Genomic DNA, 8413 nt, shown 5'->3' with positions numbered 1-8413 from the left:
TGATGTCACAATTCCTTTTTTTTTTTTTTTTTTTTTTCTGAGAGGGAGTCCTGCTCTGTCACCCAGGCTGGAGTGTAGTGGTGCAATCTCAGCTCACTACCACCTCTGCCTGCCGGGTTCAAGCAACTCTCCTCTCTCAGCCTCCTGAGCAGCTGGGACTACAAGTGTGAGCCACCAAGTCCCGCTAATTTTTTTGTGTTTTTAGTAGAGACAGGGTTTCACCATATTGGTCAGGCTAGTCTCGAACTCCCGACCTCATGTGAACCGCCCGCCTGGGCCTCCCAAAGTGCTGGGATTACAGGCATCAGCCACCGTGCCCAGCCAATGTCACAGTTCTTTAACGTTGCCCACAAAGTCCTATATGATGTGGCCAGATTCATCTTGGCAACTCTCCTCTTTGCTCAGAATGCTGCAACAGCACTAACCTTTTTTCAATTTCTGTAAGTTTTCCAGCTCTGTTCAATCTCAGGACCTTTGCACATCAAATTCCCTCTGCCCACAAGGCTCACTTCACAACTTTTTCACCCAGCCAGTTCCTCCTTCAGTTCTCTCATTAATTTGTAACTTATTCATTGAAACCTACCCAAATCTCCCAAATTAGGTTATGTCTTTCTGTTTTATACTTTTATAACACTCTGTACTTTGTCACGGCTGCACTTAGGACAATTCTAATTAAATAATCGTTGCTTGGCCATGTGTGGTGGCTCATGCCTATCACTATGGGAGGCCTGGGTGGGGGTCACTTGAGCCCAGGAGGTCGAGGGTGCAGTAAGCCATGATTGGCACCACTGCACTCCAGACTGAGCGACAGAACCAGACCCTCTCTTAAAAAGAAAAAAATAGGTTGCTTCACTATTCTCAAAAATCTAGCTCTTTTTTTTTTCTTTTTAAATTTATTTATTTATTGAGACAGGGTCTCTCTCTTTGTCAGTCAGCAAAAAATCTAGCTCTTTAATTGACTATATGCTTCATAAGTCCAAGAACTTATATTCAAAGGTATAAATCAAGCGCACAGCAGAGTTTAAGGCACATAGTGGGGACACGGTAAATAACGAATGTCCATAATCACCCATATTGCATCATCAATCATATCTATGTGTATATGCACATGTGAACACTAAAACATACAAAACTAGAACACAAAAAAATTGGCTGATTTCAAAAAAATTGGCTGATTTCCAAAAAATTGGCTGATTCTCCCTGGAAGTTGGGGGTTGTTCTTTGCCTACTTAGCTAGTGGGAGAGGGACCCAATAGCTAAGAGGCTAATTACAGTAAATCTTCTCCATGTCTGACCCTGAAAAAAACGGCCTATCCATATAAAAAGAACATGTCAACTAAAAAGGATAAGGAAAATCAGTCTGACTTTGGCTATCTCCCTATCAAAATTCAATGACCAACATGGTGAAACCCCAACTCTATTAAAAATACAAAAATCAGCCAGGTGTGGTGGCACATGCCTGTAATTCCAGCTACTTAGGAGGCTGAGGCAGGAAAATTGCTTGAACCAGGGAGGCGGAGGTTGCAGTGAGCTGAGATCGTGCCACTGCACCCCAGCCTGGGTCACAGAGCGAGACTCCATCTCAAAAAACAAAACAAAAACCAAAAAAAGATATAGGAACTTAGCCTTCAGTAATGTATCTTCAGATATAAAATAAACAGACTGAAGAAAATGAATGAAATGTCAAACATCTATTTCCAGTTATGATAAGCTGGTTTATTCAACCAATGTGCCCAATGATAATGACTAAAGGTGCTGAACAGGCTGTGCACGGTGGCTTGCACCTGTAATCCAAGCACTTCGGGTGGCTGAGGCGGGCGGGTCACCTGAGGTCAGGAATTCAGCACCAGCCTGGCCAACACGGTGAAACCTCGTGTCAACTAACAGTACAAAAATTAGCCAGGCGTGGTGGCGGGCACCTATAATCCCAGCTACTCAGGACGCTGAGGCAGCATAATCGTTTAAACCCAGGAGGCGGAGGTTGCAGTGAGCAGAGATTGCGCCACTGCACTCCAGACTGTGTGAGAGGGTGAGACTCCATCTCAAAACAAAACAAAAAAGTAAAATAAAATAAAATAAAGATACTGAATAAAATATAAGGCACATTTCCCAAAACATCAAGTTGTTGATAGTAAGAAATTATTAGGATAAAAGCTAAGAGAAGGTGAGAACCCAGAGAAGCAAATGGAACAGAAGAGCACAAAAGCTACTCTTGCCCTGAGGATATCTGCCAGTCAGCCAACATCTAGTTGTTTTTGGTAGCCTCACAGGGAATGGAAACAGCATCCATGGAAACAGCATCCAACGTCTAGGGCTTTCCATGGTAAAAATGCTACTAGGTGACCCTTTCTATATTAAGTTGGGACTCCATAGGCTATGCCCTAAGAGTGAAGGTGGACCAGCATCTCAGAACATTGGGAAAGGTTGCTTTTGCATTGACTATAATGGGAGTGGGGAGGAGGCAAAGCAAAATTTTTAAAATTCCATCTTTGGCTGGGTGTGGTGGCTCACGCCTGTAATCCCAGCACTTTAGGAGGCCGAGGCAGGCAGATCATGAGGTCAGGAGTTCAAGACAAGCCTGGCCAACAAATGAAACCCCATCTCTAATAAAATTACAAAAATTAGCTGGGCCTGCTGGTGCATGCCTGTAGTCCCAGCTATTCAGGAGGCTGAGGCAGCAGAATTGCTTGAACCTGGGAGGTTGCAGTGAGCCAAGATTGCGCCACTGCACTCCAGATTGGGCAAAAGAGTGAGACTTTGTCTCAACAAATAAAGTAAGAAATAAAATCCCATCTTTGAGTAGATGTGGTCACTGGGAAGCTTTCGCCCATGTTTGTAACCTGCATTTGCTTTGACCCAATGAACTTCAACCCATGAAGGCTAGTCTCAGACTGAAAGGACTTCAAGGCACCTAGCAGAAGCAAACAAAGATCTTCTCGAAAAGAAGCCACAAGTACTTTTTCTCATAAATACTTTTTCAAGAACAAAAAGTAAACACACAAAGAAACAAGACACTATGGGTGAGCTGGCATGCACCTGTAGTCCCAGCTACTTGAGAAGCTAAAGAGGATCTCTTGAGTCCTGGGAGATTGAGTCCAGCTTGGGCAAAATGAAAAGACACCATGGATGATACACAACATAAACATCAGGCAGCAGAAAAAAAAAAACTTGAAAAAGGCCGGGCGTGGTGGCTCACGCCTGTAATCCCAACACTTTGGGAGGCTGAGGTGGGTGGATCACCTGATGTCAGGAGTTCACGACCAGCCTGGCCAACATGGTGAAACCTCATCTCTGCTAAAAATACAAAAATTAACCAGGTGTGGTGGCGGCGGGCGCCTGTAATCCCAGCTACTTGAGAGGCAGAGGTAGGAGAATCACTTGAACCCAGGAGGCAGAAGTTGCAGTCAGCTGAGTTCGTGCCATTGCACTCCGGCACTCCAGCCTGGGCAACGGAGCAAAACTCCGTCTCAAGAATAAAAAAAAAAAATTAGCCAGCTGTGATGGTGCACACCTGTAGTCCCAGCTACTCAGGAGGCTGAGGCACAAAAATTGCTTGAACCTTGGAGAGAGAAGTTGCAGTGAGATGAGATTACACCACTGCACTCTAGCCTGGGTGACAGAGTGAGATTCTGTCTCAAAAAAAAAAAAAGAAACTTGAAAAAATTCAGACACTGGAATTACCATAATACAGATTACAAAATAATTATGATTACTATGTTCCAGGGAATAAAATAATCCAACCATATCAATTAGCAGGAAACAGGACAGAGAAACATGTTGAAATGATCTATGTATATGGAATCAGCAAAGTCACAATTGGGGGAAACTCTGTAGAGTTAAAGGCCCCAAGTTCTTAAAGATAAATGCTTTCAATCCTTTACCATTAAGTAGGATGTTTGGTGTATGGTGTTTTGCAGATACCTTCTATAAGATTAATTTCTCTTCTATTCCTGGTTTTCTGTGAGTGTTTATCATGAATAAGTGTTAAATTTAATAATGTATTCTACATTTACTAAGATGATATTTTCTCCATTAATTAATATCTTGAATTACAGTAATTTGTCTTCTAATGTTAAAAACAACCTAATTTGAGGCCGGGTGCGGTGGCTCAAGCCTGTAATCCCAGCACTTTGGGAGGCCGAGACGGGCGGATCACGAGGTCAGGAGATCGAGACCATCCTGGCTAACCCTGTGAAACCCCATCTCTACTAAAAAAATACAAAAAACTAGCCGGACGAGGTGGCGGGCGCCTGTAGTCCCAGCTACTCAGGAGGCTGAGGCAGGAGAATGGCCTAAACCCAGGAGGTGGAGCTTGCAGTGAGCTGAGATCCGGCCACTGCACTCCAGCCTGGGCCACAGAGCAAGACTCTGCCTCAAAATAAATAAATAAATAAATAAACAACCTAATTTGGCCGGACGAGGTGGCTCACGCCTATAATCCCACCACTTTGGGAGGCCCAGGCAGTTGGATGGCTTGAGGTCAGGAGTTCCAGACCAGACTGGCCAATATGGTGAAACCCCTCCACCGTCTCTACTAAAAATATAAAAACATTAGCCGGGCATGGTGATGCACACCTGTAATCCCAGCTACTCGGGAGGCTGAGGCAGGAGAATCATTTGAACCCAGGAGGTGGGGGTTTCAGTGAGCCGAGATCGCGCCACTGCACTCCAGCCTCAAGAGAGAGCAAGACTCCATCTCAGAAAAACAAAACAAAACAAAACACCACTTAACTTGGGTATGGTATTATTCCTTTCACATAATACTAGATTTTGCTAATATTTGCTTACAGATTTTTCCGTCTACACTCATGAGCAAAACTTGCATACACTTTTCCTTCCGTTCGCTGTTCTTGTCAGGTTTTCCTATCAGGGTTATGCTAGGCCATTAAAAAGTTAAAAAGTGTTTCCCGCTTTCGTCTTCCTTCCCCCTTTTATTCTGGAACTATTTAATACTGGAATTATGTTTTCCTCTTATATATCGTTCAATTTGCTAGGGAAGCCATGGTGGCTTGGAGTCGTCTTTGTGGGAAGACTTTGGACTACTTTTTCAATTCGTTACTACACTATGTAGGTTTTCCATTTCCCTAAACATGGAAACAGAAGACCCTCCTAGGACGTCTCCATTGCGGGAGGGAGACAGCAAAGGTCTCGGGCTACAGGACTAAGGAAAACTGCAAAAGATGCAGAGTCCCCACAGGGCCGCGACAGAACCACCGCACGATGGGACACCCGAGGGTAAGCTCAGGTCTCAGCGCATCGTGTGGGCGTCGGGACAGCGTCCCAGGCACCTGTTCAAGTATCTTTCCCTTCTGTGAAGAAGGGGGCTACGGGCCCCATCCCCAGGGAGCAAGAAGACACAGAGGGCCGCGCCGGTTCAGGTGCCGCTGGAGGAGATGGAATCTGACGTAGAAACTGATCTAGGGCGGCAGCCCGCTAGGTTCGCCTGACTCACCAAATGCTACTACAACGCCCCACACGGACTGCCACGAGCGGGTCACTTGACTGGACTCTAGCTCGAATGTGCTGTGACGCCGCGTGCCGCGCGGCTCTGTGCGCGAGACGATAGGCCTCTGGGACACTGGTGCCTGCCCGCGGTCACCGCCTCCACCGGCCTGGCCGCTTCCATCGGCGCATGCGTAGCATACCGACTCCAGGATTGTCTCCCAAATCCCACTTCCGCCACTTCTTCCTCCCGAGACCCGTCAAGCGCGCCTGGCTGTCCGCCCTTCTTGGGCTCCTGGGGAGAACGTGGTCCGGGAACTGGCGGTCACTGGGAGGCAGCACAAGAGGGTTTCGCCCTCATCTACCGGTGCAACTATCGCGACCATCACCTTGACAGCGGGAGGAAGGGTGCCGCAGGCAAAGGGTGGACCACCTGCAGATTCGGTTTCTTGCTCGGAGCTCTCGCGAGAGCCGGCGCTGGAGTGTGGACCGCGCGTGCCGGTGACGCGTGGTGGAGACACGTCGCCAGCGCCTCTCTCCCTAGGCCCTCCAGGGGGTGAGCTTCCGTCCCAGTTGCCTTCGGTGCTACACCGCTTCCATTTCTTTCTTCCTTTCCCTTTCCCCTCCCTTCCCTTTCGCTTTCCCTTCTCCTTTCCTTCTTGAGACGGGGCTCACTCTGTCACCCAGGCTGGAGTGCAGTGGCGCGATCTTGGTCCCCCGTAACCTCCGCCTGCCGGGCTCAAGCGATCCTCTCACTTCAGCCTCCTGAGTAGCTGGGACTACAGGTGCGTGCCCGGCTAATTTTATATTTTTGGTAGAGACGGGGTTTCGCCTTGTTGCCCAGGCTGGTCTCAACTCCTGGTCTCAAGTGATCCGCCAGCCTTGGACTTCCAAAATGCTGGGATTACAGGCGTGAGCCACTGCACCCAGCCCTACGCCCCATCTTTCTGTGTTTCTGCGTGGTGTTGCTACATCTCCAACAGGCTTAACTCAAAGCTAACTTTCCACCTGTGCTGTATCTGCCCCATGGTCCTTAAGAGTATGTAAAATACAAATGGCACTTTGGGAGGCCGAGGCAGGAGGATTGCTTGAGCCCAGGAGTTCGTGACCAGCCTGGGCAACATGGTGAGACCCCCGTCTCATTAAAAAATAATAATGCAGGCCAGGCGTAGTGGCTCAAACCTGTAATCCAAACACTTCCCGAGGCCGAGGTGGGTGGACCACCTGAGGTTGGGAGTTCGAGACCAGCCTGACCAACATGGAGAAACCCCACCTCTACTAAAAATACAAGATTAGTTGGGCGTGGTGGTTCATGCCTGTAATCTCAGCTATTCGGGAGGCTGAGGCAGGAGAATCGCTCGAACCTGGGAGACGGAGGTTACAGTGAGTCGAGACTGAGCCATTGCACTCCAGCCTGGGCAACAAGAGCAAAACTCCGTCTCAAATAATAATACAAATAAATAAATGTACACACACAAATAAACGGACTTGATAGTGATTTGTTTAGGTTTTCAGCTGCCCAATTCAAGAAATGTGTTTCTTCTTGTCCCTGATTTCTGTCACTGTCCCAAGGCAGTGGGATTAAAGCACTACTACCATTTTTAGATCCTTGTGTTTGGCATTCCATGTCCTCAAGACATTTGACATAACTTTCTCCAGCTGCGCTGTTCAAACACATGCTTTAAAATCTTAAAAATATTTACCCTGGTAATTAGGCTTGCCATTTTATTAGCACATACTTTTCCCTTCGCTACCCTGTCATTTTCAACAATTCAAACGCATCCCTAACAAGAGCAATAATTTTTCTTTTCTGTTGAGACAGAGTCTTCCTCTGTCACCCAGGCTGCAGTGCAGGAATGTGATCTCGGCTCACCGCAGCCTCTGCTTTCCAGGTTCATTTTTTGTGTTTTTAATAGAGCCGGGGTTTCTCCATGTTCGCCAGGCTGGTCTTGAACTTCTGACCTCAGGTGGTCTGCCAGCCTCCCAAAGTGCTGGTATTACAAGCGTGAGCTACTGCACCCAGCCACAAGAATGTTTTTATTAGCTGCACGACTATTTCAAAGCAAAGTTGTCTCCGTTTCAGATGGGCAACAGCGAAATTCCTATGTTAACAATACAGATAAGACTTTGATGCCGGGCTGGGTGGCTTACGCCTGTAATCCCAGCACTTTGAGAGGCCGAGGTGTGCGGATTGTCTGAGGTTTGGAGTTCAAGACCAGCCTGGCCAAGATGGAGAAACTCCGTCTCTACTAAATATACAAAAATTAGCCAGGTGCAGTGGTAGGTGCCTATTATCACAGCCACTCAGGAGCTTATAGTGAAAAATCGTAACCCATTTGCCCACTTCCCAGTGCACCCAGAGGCAACTATTTCGAGTCAGTTTATGCATGATCAAGGAAACATAAATACATTTATTTTTCTCTCTTTTTTTTTTTTATTTAGAGACAGGGTCTTGCTGTGTTACTCATGCTGGAGTGCAGTGGTTATTCATGGGTGTCGTCATCACCCATTACAACCTCGAACTCCTAAGCTCAATCAGTCCTCTTGCTTCAGTCTCCAGAGTAGCTGAGGCTACAAGGGTGCCCACCTATGCGTTTGTTTTATACATTAGGTTTTTGTGCTTGTTTTGATTTTTTGAGACAGGGTCTTGCTCTGTCGACCAGGCTGGAGTGCAATGACGTGATCTAGGCTCACTGCAACCTCCACCTCCCAGGTTCAAGCAATTCTCCTGCTTTAGCCTCCAGAGTAGCTGGGATTACAGGTGCCCACTACCATGCCTGGCTAATTTTTTTGTATTTTTAGTAGAGAGGGGGGTTTCACCATGTTAGCCAGGCTGGTCTCGAACTCCTGACTTCAGGCGATCTACCTGCCTCGGCCTCCCAAAGTGCTGGGATTACAGGCATGAGCCACTGTGCCCAGACTATAGATTAGTTTTAAATATTAATTCTGCCTCCTATTAAAAGGATTTGCA

This window comes from Piliocolobus tephrosceles, chromosome 14 (genome assembly GCF_002776525.5).
Source record: "Piliocolobus tephrosceles isolate RC106 chromosome 14, ASM277652v3, whole genome shotgun sequence".
NCBI lineage: Eukaryota > Metazoa > Chordata > Mammalia > Primates > Cercopithecidae > Piliocolobus > Piliocolobus tephrosceles.
This window is presented reverse-complemented; position numbering follows the sequence as displayed.